Source organism: Phodopus roborovskii, unplaced genomic scaffold (assembly GCF_943737965.1).
Source record: "Phodopus roborovskii unplaced genomic scaffold, PHOROB, whole genome shotgun sequence".
NCBI classification, from domain to species: Eukaryota; Metazoa; Chordata; class Mammalia; order Rodentia; family Cricetidae; genus Phodopus; species Phodopus roborovskii.
Genome location: NW_026126459.1, coordinates 726,558 through 740,440, shown reverse-complemented (window position 1 = coordinate 740,440; position 13,883 = coordinate 726,558).

The window sequence follows — 13,883 nt, the reverse complement described above, 5'->3', positions numbered from 1 at the left end:
TTGGGTGATTGGGGAGCAGAGAGTGAGAACCAGGATGAAGTAGTCCAGGAAGAACTTCCCATGCTGAAGGAACTGGGGAGCATCAGAAAGTGGGGAATGTATGGGTTATGGGCAGCCTCAAAGGAACAGATGAAAGTGGGGCCCCTGCCTTCATGGCTGAGTGAGACCTAGGAATGCTACAAGTCCAGGAGCCAGAGGAGGAGCAGGGGACACTCATGGATAGTGGGAAAGAAGCCCTGGCTTCCTGGAGCTGCTCTGTGAGCAGAAGTGGATGACTAAACCTCAACTCTCAGGGTATCCTCTGGTGGAGGCTAGTGGCTACTCTAGGAACCCCAAGTATCTTCTAGGGCCCACTGAGGTATGAGGAGTCAGAGCTTCATTCCTGCCACTAGTCAGTGAGGAGCTGCCGGAGAAAAGTAGAGGAGAGGAGGTGAGGCAGATCAGAGCGGGAATGTCTCGGGCAGAAGGGCTGAGGGAAGGTGAGAAAGTGAGGTCCTTGGTTGGCAGGAGAAAGGAGGAAGACCAGCGCTAGCACTCTCTGGCCCTGTGCACCCCTGTCCTACAGTGGAGCTCATACCCACCCATTCAGGGGCCTCAGGAGCCAACATGCAGAGGCAGAGTAATTTGCAACTGGTGGGCTCAGAGGCTGCCTAATGACACTACTCAGCTGCCAAGGGCTTGAACAGTCACAGCCAATTAGCCCAGGGCTGTGGAGGAGTGTGCTGGGGGTGGGTTGTGGGGACCTGCAACTATAGCCAAGGCTGAAGAACCTTTCCTTGATGTGAGCATTGTCACTAACTTCAATGCCCCTCAGCCTGGCTCCTTCTGTCCCTGGCGGGGTCACTTCTATGCTGGCTGCTGTGACTCCAGTGCTCTTGTCCACTGTCACCAAGGTCCAAGGTCCTGGATACAACTAGAATTAGCTCAAACCTGGGGGGCAATTACTCTCCCACACTCAGCATCACCTTGGCCAGAGCTGAGGGAGTCTGCCATCTCTCTGCCCTATGCCCCTTAATGCTGTCTGGTGGGCAGGGGCAAGTCACCAGAGACTTGCCCTACCTCCTCAGCACCTAGTCCTGGCTCACAAAGACAGCCTATTCTCACTCCAAACCTGTCTTCAGAGATGAGCTGGACACTGTAGAGGACTTGCAGTGTCCTGGACATGCTATGGCCTGCTTGGACTCTTTGGAGTGGTCTTGGGATGGCAGCCACTGACTATACTGGTGAGGTTGCAAAGGCAAAGAGGCATCAAGTGCTACCCAAAGCCACCTAGCTAGACTGTTGCCCAGGTAGCTTCAAGGTACCCCTTAGGGATTCCTCTTGGTGGATTAGCTGCCACAGATCCCACCCCAGCTTCCAATTCACTGACCAGACCTCTTTAACCCAAGTTAGACTTGGAGGTCATCCCCAAGTTTCAAAGCTAGGCCATCACTGCTGCAGTGATGGGGCAGTCTAGGCAGTGGTGGAGTGTGGTGGGGGGACTTTTCTGTTGTCTTGCCCAGTTATTACCCTGCCTGTTGGCCCAGTCTTGCCTGGCTGGCATCTTCCACTTCTCTGCTACAGTTGGAGGAGGGGCTATTCTTCATCAAGGTGGGGTGTGACTTTGGCAGATTATGTTGAGAGGTGGCACTTGCAGACACATGGCATATCTTGTGTGTCTTGGTGTGTGAGACACTGACTACCCAGGACCTGGAGTGGAGCAGTGTCACTGAGACCTGATATGTCAGAGTATCAGGCAGTGTTGCACCCAACAGAGGACAGTGCAAGGGGGTGTGGCTCAGCTCAGAGGACAGAATGAAAGGTGCAGAGAGGCCACAAGAGTGAGCAGGGATGTGGAAGGAGGCAGCAAGTCTGGAAGAGAAAAGGGGGTTAGGAGAGATGCGGGGGAGGAAGAAAGGAGAACAGGGGCTTGCTGGGGGAAGGAAGAAAAGGAGAAGGAAGAGAAGGAGGGATAGAGGAAGAAAAAAGGAGAAGAGGCAGAGAAGGGCTAAAAAAGAAAGGAAGGAAAAAGAGGGGCAAGGGAGGGAGTCGGTGGGCCTAGGGAAGAGAAAGGAAAATACGAGAGGGAAAGAGGGAAGAAAGGCTGGGGGGGGGAGAACACAGAAGAAAGGTGGCTGGGAGGGAAGGGGAGGGGGCAGGGGAGGAGGGTAGGGACTAGGGAAAGACAGGCAGAAGAAAGAAAGGGCCCAACAGTGGAGGGAAATGCAGATCAGGTGTCTCAGCTGGGCACCTGCTTCTTACAGTCAGTTTTGAGCGCCCAAAACCGCTTCTAGCCATCTATTCTAGCCAGTTATTCTAAGCTCTGTATGATGGGAGGCTCTACAACTGAGTCCACTTCCCTCTGTGTCATAGCAGACTGAAAGGGCCAAGGGGGATGATGGTCTCAGCAGGGGAGGAGACACATCTTCACCTGCTGCAAAGTCAGGGTAAGCCCACTCTCAGCTCTGTCACATTCTCTCAATAGTAAAATGACATTGAGCTGTCCCCACCACCCTTCATGGAGGGGCATGGTAAGAATCAGCAGGTCTCTCCACAGTCCTTAGTCAGTCTGAAAATCCCATGACCAGAGACATCATGGCTATGTTTATGGTGCAAAGCTAGGGCACAGCTATCTCCTGATGAGAGCTTGACTTTAGGTGCTTGAACCCCAAAATTGCCTGTCCATAGAGATGAAGCTCAGCCTAGCTCTGTCCATATCTATCTTCCTGCACTCTGCAGCAAGGACTGCTATGTCCAGTATGATCCTCTCTCCCATGGGTCTTATGAACCTGTCCCCAGGTTCTATGTAGCAGGCAAAGCCCAAATAACCAGCCCTGAGGATGGTGTTCTGGGGACAATCTAGCCTAAACTCTCAGGTATTATTTCTATTGAGGGTTGAAGATACTTTGAAGCCCTGGACTTGGGGGTCACATGGAGATCAGAATATCTAGAACCCATAGAGAAATAAACACTTTGAAAGAATTCACAGGAAGAGTCCACAGATATCCCCAGACTCCATTGTCTGGCATATTTTAAACATCAAACCTGCACCCACACATTAAATAACATTGTAAATGCATTGTGTGATGGAAAACAAGCATTGCTTATTCCTAGCTAGAAAGGAATCTGGAGAAAAAGGCTTCTGTGGGACTGACTGATCTACAGTCCACAGGACACTAGAAAGGAATCTGGAGAAAAAGGCTTCTGATTTACAGTTCACAGGCTCCTGGAATCTGAGAGGAGAGAGCCATGCAGAAAGACTCCAAAGCCCCTCTGCCTAGAGCTCCACTTTCTTGACAACAGTGAGAAGGGGCAAGAGATGGGCTTCTCCACCTTGAATGAGCAGGAACATATACTCTCCTGTCTTTGGAATTTCTGGCTTGAATTATTTACAGCCCTTTCACATCTCTACTGCAAAAAGCAACAATGCACAGTGAACAATATAAACTCAGATAACAGAGAGATGGATGAACAATGACTCAAACAAAGCAAACAATTTTTTTTTTTTTTTTTGTGATAGGGTCTCATGTATCCCTGACTGACCTTGAATTCTATGTAGCTAAGGATGGCCTTGAGTTTCTGATCCTCCTGCCTCTACCCATACCCCCAGCAGTGGAGTTATAGGTGTATGCAACCAAGCCAGACTGATTTAGATATGGGGAGTGGATCTAGGTCTTTGTTCATTCAAGATAACCCCTACATTTTAATGACACTCCTGCTTTCTGTCTCTGTCCTTTATCTTCTAATTTTGCTGAGGAGCACATTTTCCTATTAAACTTTCTCTTGTTCTATGATTGTGCATCTCTCCTCTCCAACTGCTAACTTGGCCACTCTAGATTTCTTGGACTTTGGGGAGATTTATGTGAATTTATTTGACCTCAGCTCTTCTATAACAGTTCCATTGACTGACATGGGGTTGCATGTGAGGACTGAAGAAAGACCCTTGCATCTCTCCAAGTATTCTCAAGGCCTAGGTCTCAGAGCTCATATTACCCTCATATTCTGGTCCCACGAGCTGTATTTCTCTGGCTATTTGTTCTGTTCCATATAATGAACATTTTTACCTTTTTTTTCTTCTTCTTCTTTTTTTTTTTTTTTTTTTTTTTTTTTTGCTTTTTGAGACAGGGTTTCTCTGTGTAATAGCTCTGGCTATTCTGGAACTCGCTCTATAGACCAGGCTGGCCTCAAACTCACAGAGATCCTCCTGCCTCTGCCTGCCAAGTGTTGGGATTAAAGGCGTATACCACCATTGCACCACCATTTTTACTTTTTAATCCTCTTCAAATTATACTTATGCATGTATGTCTGTGTGGGGGTACATGCACATGAAGGCAGGTGTCCTGGACACCCTCTGAAGCTGGAGTTCCTGACAGTTGTGGAAACTATACTAACCAAACTCAGGTCCTCTGAAAGAGCAGTGTGTATATGCTCCTACTGCTGAGCCATTTTTCTAGCCCCACATAGTGGACATTTTTCATCTGCCTGTGGTCTGCTAATGGCTAACTGAATTAGTTACAAGGAAGACACAGCATTATAGCTCCTCTTGGAGGGTAGGTTTGGTTGGGGCAGGGCCTCCCCAGACTATGGGCTGGGAGCTTCTTGGAAATCATTATTGCAGGTAGCTAGTGGGAATCTCTCAGGGGAGGCTAGTTCACTCCTCTTTCTGAGTGACAGGCTCCTGATGTCCTTGGTGAGAGGAGGAGGGGGCTGAGTCTGAAATGTCACCAAGTCCCTTGTTTTCAATGAGGGCATCCTGCCTGTCCTTGGTAAACCTGGTCCTAGGGTCTCCAGGAGCCAGATGGAGGAGATCTGGTGGCTCAAGCCACAGAGGTCCACCAGACAGAGCCTTGGCATTCTACCCAGGGGCCCTCAGTTCACTGTCCCTCCCTGCCACTCTCAAGACACCTTCCAGTCTACCCTTATTCCCCACATACCACCCCTTTCTCCAGAGTCTATCTTTTTTTGGTGGCATTTGGGGACCCTAGGATCTGAACTCAGGCCACCATGTGTAAAGGATGTCTAAGTTCTTGGGATTTGCAGGACCTCTGGGTGTTTTTCTAGGAGCCTAGGACAGTTTCCTAAGGACTTTGGAGGCTCAGAAACAGAGCTGAGGAATGGAATTCAGCAGAGGCCTGTAATAGGTCTGAGGCAAGCCACCCTTCATGCCACTCTGGGGCAGCCAACTCTGGTTGCTGCCAACTGGCCATCCACTGTCCCCATTAAGGGACAATAGGGAATAAGCACTTTTCGTTCTTCATTTCCCCTGCAGTCTGCTAATACCATCCTGATGATAATTTCTTTTAATGGGCTATTTGTGGTAATTATGATACACTGAGTGAGTAATTGTATGTGACTCTGAGCACCCACCATGGGCAAGAGAGGTCTATAGGCCTCCACACTTCTGCCCTGGAGAGATCTGCCCTAGCCTGCCACCACTCTGGCCCCTTGGCTTTGCTGAGGTTCCAAGCTATCAACTTACTTCTCCGATGAGCTAGGCTGGGGCTATATGCCTGGAAAGAGCAGTGTGCTTCCTGCTGTGTGTGTGTGTGTGTGTGTGTGTGTGTGTGTGTGTGTTTTCTGAGGGTTGGGGATGGCAAAGGAACCATCTTCATAGATAGTACCAGGGGTCTCCTGGCTTTGTAGGATGTGCTCTGGTTAGCCTGTTTGGAGGAACTCATCCCTGCTCTAGTTTAGCTACCAAAAGTACTGACACCTGCCCACTAGGCTGCTTGCCTTTGTGGAGGAAGTTCACCCAGATGGCTTCCAGGCACAGCAGGAGTCATGTTAAACACCTGAGGACTTTCTCTCAGGCCACCTGTGAAGAAGCTGCTCTTGTACCATTGTCCTCTCACTGTGCTTTGAAGCTGATTTCTGCCCACCCCTGAGTCTCCAGTCTCTTCCCTGGGTACTGCTACTTTCTTTGAAGACTATGTTGGTCTTACCAGGTCTCATCACTCACAGGCCACCAACGATTGGGACCTCCCACATGGAAGCTTAAGTAGACCTCCAAGGTCAGCCACAGTCCTGCCTGGAGGTTTTTCAGCCACAGGGTGGGCTGGGGTGGGGGCTCAGGAAGGTCTGGAAAAGCACAAGAACCACAGAAACCATCTAGCCTCTGACCAGGACCCCTGACTTTCAAACATCCTCCAAGAACACTGGGGCCTTCTCTTTGGACAAGGAGAAGCCTTGACACCCCAAACCTATGTTCAAGACACAGACTGCTAGAGTCCCTTAGGATGTCCCTAGACAGATCCCTGTAGGATGGGGTGGGCTGCAAAAGCATCAGTCTCAGCCTCAACTGCATAGTTCCCAAAGCCCCTACAATCCATCTTATCCATCACCACCACCACAACCATCACTACCATTGCCATGCCATCATCACAACCACCACACTACTGCTATCACCACACCACCACCATTACCACTGTTTCCACCATCACCATCATCAATATATGTGTAAGGCCTTGGGTTCAATCAACACCAGCTCCATGGAGCCTTCCATGGCAAGAAAGGGGCTTGGGGCCCAGATTAATATGATGTTAAAACCCAGCCTCAGAGGCAGCTCCTACTTACCATCCTGTGGGCATGAGGAGTAGACACTTAGTTTTCTTCAGAAAATATGATACCTGACAGTGAAGGCAAGCAAGAAGCACTGTGTGACTGTCCCCCATGAGGGTTCATGTGCTAGAAGCTTGGTCCTCACTAAACTATGTGACAGAGGGTCCTCAGATTTTGGGGGGCTTCCTTAGGCAGAAGAGGCTGATGGGTTAAGTAGGGAGTTGGTGGGAGTACACAAGCTCCATGAGCACCAAGCACAAACACACACACACACACACACACACACACACACACAACCACACAACCACACCACACGCATACAACATACCACACAACACACACACTGGGTTAAGGAGCAACTTTGTTTCTGTGCCTACCCCCCCCCCAGCCCTGTGGGCTATGATGTCAGCACTCTTCCTGTGCCTGTTCTGGTCAATAACCATCAGCTCCTGGAAGGAGCTGATGATACTGCCCCCTCTGTCATAATTAAGCTCATGATGCCTAATTAATTGAGTGGTCAGGATACTAATTACCATCTTTATTGAGACTGGAGGAGGGTGAAGGGCAACCTTGGCATTGAGCACCCCCTGCCTGGCAGCTTTGCTCTTGAAGACCTCAGAAAAGACTCAGACTCTGCCATCCCTTGGGGACCCACTCCCACACCCAGGTCCCACCGTGTCCCAGTCCTGAGTCTCAGAATATGTCCTCTCTGGTCCTTAGTCATCAGGTCCACTTGTCCACTTGTGCCTCTCTGAGCTCTCACAGGTAACCACAGATCCAAGAGTGACCCAGACTCCGTGGCTGGCAGGTAACAGTGGCCTTACAACTTGGATGTGGTTCTTTTCTGTTTCTTTCTTTTGTTTGTTTGTTTGTTTTTCGAGACAGGGCTTCTCTATGTAGTTTTGGAGCCTGTCCTGCAACTAGCTCTGTAGACTAGACTGGCCTTGAACTCACAGAGATCCACCTGCCTCTTCCTCCCCACCACCGGGTTTGGCGGAGGACCTTTAAGCAACTCTTCCTAACAGGCTCCAGGAATGCCTGCTGGGGCTGAAGGACTGGGAGGCTGGTGACTGGGGAGGAGCCAGGGGTTAGGGTTGGCTTAGAGCCTTTCCTCCTTTTTCATCCAGCTCACAAGCAGAGGGTTCTATCTCTGCCTGTCGTGGGCTAACTGGGGTCCTGGCCGTCCACACCTCTTCTTTTCTGGGTTCTACATAGGTTGGCCGTACCATTCTGAGATAGTAATGACAAACGTGTTGGGAGTTGTTGGGAGAAGCTCAGTGTAAGACCGCGGCAGCTGGAGGAGGGGACCGGGAGGGAGTGGGGAGTCCTGGGAGAGCTAGAGAGGAATGACCCTGAGAATGCCCTCAGCTGGCCTCTGGGAGGGGGAGTTTGGGCTTCAGGACTCTGGAGGAGCAGCTAAGCGGTGGGGATTAGGGAGTTCTCACACCCTGCGGGGGTCTGGTGGGCTGGGGCAGATTTTAGCAGCCAGAGAAGGCTCAATACCAGAAGATTGGGAGGTACGAGACCCAGGCGAAAGGAAGGCGGGGACCTTGCACTTACTGCTCCCTTGCCCTCCCCCAATCCTTGCAATTGGCAAGCCTTTTCCCCCAGGGGCAGCACCTTGAAGAAGGAACCCACACTCCAGCCTGGGCTCGGGGACAGGGCGGGAGCGCCAGCCTAGCCCAGCTCGTGGCCTGGCGCGGTTCCACTTCCGACAGATGGCAGCATGCGAGGGGGTCCGAGCATAGCAGAGAGGGGGGTCAGGTGGTGCCGCCCGAAGAAGCGCAGGGCTCTGGGATCTGAGCATCTGGAGAGGCTGCGTGCCCGCTGTGCCGGGCAGGTGGCAGGGGAGGTGACACGCTGAACTGCCACCACCAGTGCCCCGGGCAGTCCCAACCCGAGCAAGTGGGATGAGGTGGGAACCGCGGATCGCACAGCTGTCTGCAAGCAGCTGTGCGCCTTTGGAAGACAGCCCTTGCACAGGCGCTCAGGCTTGTGTGCCGGCTGACGTAAAGAGCAAGGAACTAGGACAGGACGTTCGCGGATGGGCACGTGGTGTTCACAGATCCCCTTACCGTAAACTGGGTATTGCCCCGCCCCCACTGTCCACAGTCCACCTACCTGCCTGCAGCTGAACTGGTGACACATACCTGGGACACTAGTACTGTGGAGGTGGAGTTAGAGGTCAGGTCCCAGGAGATTTGGAGGGGGCGGGGGAAGCAATTTAAGTAGCAGGAGCAGAGGGTTGAGGAAAAGTTCCTGTCCCTCAGGAGCACTTTCTGGTCTGAGCTTTGAGTAGCTAACCCAGGAGCCATGACTTGGCCTCTTGTTAGAAAGTGAGAAACTCTGATCTACAGAGTGAGTTCCAGGACAACCAGGGCTGCAACAGAGAAATGCTGTGTGGCAGGGAAGGGGAGACACAAACAAAAAATGAGAAATAATCCCTTCTCTGAAGGTCCTTGTACAATAGTTGGCTCACTGAACATCCTGCAGAAGTGTTTCAGTCTACATTAAACTGAGAGGGAGGGCTCTGCATAATCCAGGCAGAAACTTCCAGAAGACTGGGTTTAGCTCAGCAGGAAGTCCTCCACAGGAGGTCCCTGAGGAGAGCCAGTGGGAGAGAACCCCTTACTCAGGGTAGTGCTCAGCAGGAAGTGGTGACCATATCCCCCTAAAGTCTTAGGTGCTGGACTCCCCATCCCAGCCAGAGGAGCAAATCTCATTTTCTTACAGATCAAATAGAGAGCCTTCAGGTAGATCTGGGGCTCAAAGCACTGGACACTCACTGCACAGGGAGCCATTGCATGGCTGTGGAAGGGAACCATGGGAAAAAGGATGGGAGCCCCAGAACAGTGTTGCCCTTGAGTTGGTGGCTCTAGGGCCTAAGGGGTTTGGCCTTGACTATAGGAGCCAGCTGAATAATTGTCTGCAGCCCTTGAGGTCCCAAGGAGGAATAGCCACTGCCTTCATGGCTACACCCCAGAAAGAGGTGCTAGTGCAGAGAGAGGGCCTGCAGTCCAGGGCTTAGAGTCAGGGAGAGCAGTGCTATGGCCAGGGGAGCTTGAGTAGAGTCCCTGAAGCCTACTCCTCCTGCCCATCATGCTCCTCCACACGGAGGGCAGAGGCTTCTGGGCAAAACTCTATAAGGATAGCTCTCTCCCCAACCCTAAGGGCTCACTGTACAACTCCAGTTAGTTCCTCCTACCTAGCCCAAGAAGCCAGGGAGCATCCCCCACTGGGACAAAGGCAATGGGATGGCAGCTTGGTAGGGACCCCTCCCACAGGCATACTTCCCACCAGGCCTTGCCAGGGGCACTAGTGGCGTCAATGTCAGTGAGTAGAGGGTTAGTGGGGACAAGTCCTAAGGACATTGCAACCTCTGTGGTGAGGGAAAGGGGCAAACTTGTTGGATCAGGTTGCAGAAGAACCATCATGCTGCCCTGGGCTACCATAGAGACTTTTCACACAGTCCTGCCTATAAGAATTGGAGCCTAAGGAGCCCTGAGGTAAAAAGCCTAGCTGGGAACCATAGGACAGGAGCACCATGGCAGGAGGCAGAGCTGGGTTTTGACTACAGAGGGACTACAGCAGGGCAGTGGTCTGGGGTGGCTTTGAGGCCATGAGTTTCACAGAAATCTGTCTCCTCCTAAATCCTGGGATTATATTACTCCTAGTCCCATTATACCTGGCCCCATATGCTTTATTAAACAGGAAAATTTACTCTGCCTGTCTCTCAATGTATTTCTTCACAGTGTGGAAACACACTAGACAGTTTATCCATCAAACCCACAGGGCATTTTGTGGATAAAGGAGAGCCCCAGGGTCTCAGGGTAGGGAAGGCCCAGGGAGGTAGGGTCTTTTTGCCCAGATATCCCAATCTCTCAGGAGAATGTTAGGGACCAAGGGGGATCCTGGGACACATCTTGTGACAGACTTCAAAGGTACCCACAAGCAGGCCCTGAGCACAGAAATGGCCCTGGGTACCTTTCTTGCTCCATTTAGGGAATCTAGGGGCCCATGGAAAATCTGAGAGTCTGCATTTTGACAAACACCCTTGCAATGGTATTGACAGCTCCATGCAGATTTAGTATCAGTTAGGTATATCAGGGTCGATGGGCAGGATGGGAAAGAGGAAAAGTAGAGATCTTGCCAAGGAAGACAGGGTGGGCTTCTATATAGATGAAGAATTCTAATCCCCAGTTGACAACAGGGGTCAGGGAGAACTGTCCAGAATTTGTCTGCCAGGTTTGGCAATGATGCCCAGGGACCAGGCTGACACAGATGACAGAGAGGAAGGACTTTCTGGGGAATGTGGAGCTTTGGGAACCCATGGCAGGCAGAGTCCAGAGTTAGGATAAGCAGATCCCTGACTGAGTGGATAAGGTCCATGTTGTCCTGTCTGGTTATTTAACTCTACCCCTACCATGTCTTCCTCACTGACACCCTACAGGGCTTCTGGGGACATAGAAGACACCCCCCAAACCAGCCTAGCCTCCTTAGTGGGTTAAAGGGAGCAGGGGGGGGCTTGCTCTGCCAAATTATGAATAAAATAGAAAATCAATACTAAAGTTGAACTTAACTCCAGAAGCTATCCCAAGACCTTCCAAATACCTCTCCTCTGCGGTCCAGAGCACTGTTCCCATCTGCCTCTGGTTACTCTGCTGGGTTCTCCATAGGTTATGCACAGAAAGCCAGGGTAGAGGTAGCCTGGGCTGGACATGGGTGGGGATGGCAGCTTGAAGCTGAGGACCCTGTAAAGGGATGTCCTTTAGGAAGAGGTAGGGGTTTCCTTAGGTGAGATCAAAGGTTTTTAGTTGTCACCCAGAGCACCAAGGAGTGGATAAGGCTAAGAACACTGTGCCAAAAATAGAGAAGTGTTTCCTGTAAAGGGAGGTGCCGGGCAGTGGTGTACCCTGGCTTTTGCCGGCAGTGGGGTGACCCCACCAAACTCACACAGAGCATTCTTTGCAGCAAGTGACACATGAATGAACTGCAGACTGGATGGGCTGCAGAATGTGATCCAGCACTGAAAAGACACATCCTGCAAACCTGGAAAAAAAAAAAAAAAAAAACACGTGGATGGTCCTTTCACAGAAGACAACAGATAGCAAGAGTCTAGTGGTGCTGAACAGATCAGCTGTGGCCACTGGGAAGGATTAGATGTTGTCATGCAGCCTGGTCCTGGGGGAGTCAGAGGGACTGAGTCTAAGGTGGGTGTGGCTCAGTGATTGTGACCTGTCACCCTAGGGCTGCAAGTGGTAACCACTCAATCACAGCAATGCAAGCTGCTGCTGACAGGGAAGACCAAGAGGACTTAGAAATCCTCAATCATCTGTCTATAATCTAAAACAGCTCAAAGAAATAAAGTGTAAAAAGGGAAACTGCAAAGAGGCATCTGGGCCTGGCATAGTTCCCATCTCTGTTGGGGGAACACAGGCTTCGGAGCTACCTGTCCCTAGGGTCACAGATAAACAGATCCTGAGTAAGACCTGGTTGGGGGGGGGGGCATGTGGAGCTAGGTTTGTACCTGCCTCCTGCCCCGCCCCCTCTCTTCTGTCCTGCTTTGCCTCCCTCCTCTTTTCCTCCCCTCCCCTTCTCTCTCCATTTCCAGGGCCAGCTCCCTTGATGAGCTGATCAATTGCTCATCACCATTTGTGGAGATTCTAACTCAAATGTGGCATCTCAATCAACACTGCTGCTGTTCCGAAGCCATCGATGAACTGCTTGTGAACAAATGAGCCCTTTGACTAGCTTTTGGCCTCCACAAAGCTGTGCTACCTACCTGGGCTCCATGCGCCTTCTGGTGGCCTTGGGGTGAAACACAGTCTAGAAAGCTGTGGGCAGAGTGGAAGTTAGGGTGGGGGAGGAAGGGGTTCTTAGTGGGCAGCCTGTAGGAGACATAGCAGAAACCCACACTGTGTGGTCTCTGGTCCCTGACCCTCTCCTGTCACACCCTACACAACCCTCCTTCATAAGAGGAGACCACCAAAATGGCGTGGTCCTGCACACTTTAATCCCAATAGCTGGGAGGCAGAGGTATGTGGGTCTTGGTAAGTTCAAGGCCAGCCTTGTCTCTATAGCTAGTTCGTGGCCAGCCAGAGCTACAAGGTGAGACCTTGTCTCAAAAAGCAAAAACAAACAAACAAGGAGCACCACAAACAAGACACAAGAGCATACCATTCCCACCTACACAACAGCCCCTATCTCCACTGCTCTGTAGTGCATCCCACAAAATTCCACCGCCCCCTGGCTGCCCCACACCAGTCTCCCTTGTGTTCCAGATTACTCTGCTGCCCACAGTGCCTGCCTCAGGACTTCTACATATATAGGTCCTTAGGCAGATATTCTCCACCGTATTTGTAGGGTTCTCTGCTTATGACCACCCTGCACCCACCTAACCCTTAACCCCAGCCTTGCAGCCTGCTCCCCAGTCTCTGGGGAGCACCCAGTCACCAGAAGGCGAAGCCCTTTGCTGGCCAATGGCTGTTCCTCAGAAACTGGTTCCAAATAGGGACTCAGGAAGTGTCCACTGTTGAATGAACTCATGAAATCATGAAATAACCAGGAAGTGAGAGGGGGGACGGGAGATCCTGGGGTCACAGATCTGAGCTTGGAGTCAGGTCAGGCCTTCAGGTTGCTGACACCAGCTCCTGCCCTCTAAGGGCTCTCAACAGAGCCTGACTGCTCATCTGAGGGGTATCCCGAGCCATCTGTGGAGGCCAGAGTTCAGGGTTGGGTCCTTCCCAGGGGACACCATGGTGGCAATATTAGAGGAATTTTGGTAGTGCAGGCACAGGGCCCATTTGGCCCCAGGAACAGAGGCCTTCCAGCCCTGTGGCTGAGGGACTTACACCCCACCTCGATACCTCTTCCTTCCCTGATGTAGCAGAGCTGTATGGCTAGTCTGGAGGGGCAGGGATCAGTGGCCTCCTTCACCCTCCTCTGCTCCTCCTGGAAAAGGCTGACAAACTAAGAGGTGAGGAGACTCCCTGGCTCCCTCATCCCCCCCTAACCTCAGATGCTCCTGGGCTCTGGGCCAACACTGCAGTGCCTAGGACCCCTGGCAGCTCCTCTAGTCCACTACTTTATCCACATTGGCTTCTGGACAATCTGGTCGTTTGGTGACTGCCTTCCCCTTCATATTGGCAGCCTGGGATAGGCATGGCAGGTACCCTGTGAGTGTATAGACACTGACTACTAACTCAATTTCTTTGTCTTCTGTCCACTGCATGAGTTAGGCAGTAATACCTGAGCTATCAGGGTTCCACAGTGGGGATATTTTATTTTGTTTTTTAGTGTGTGTGTGTGTGTGTGTGTGTGTGTGTGTGTGTGTGTGTGTGTGACCT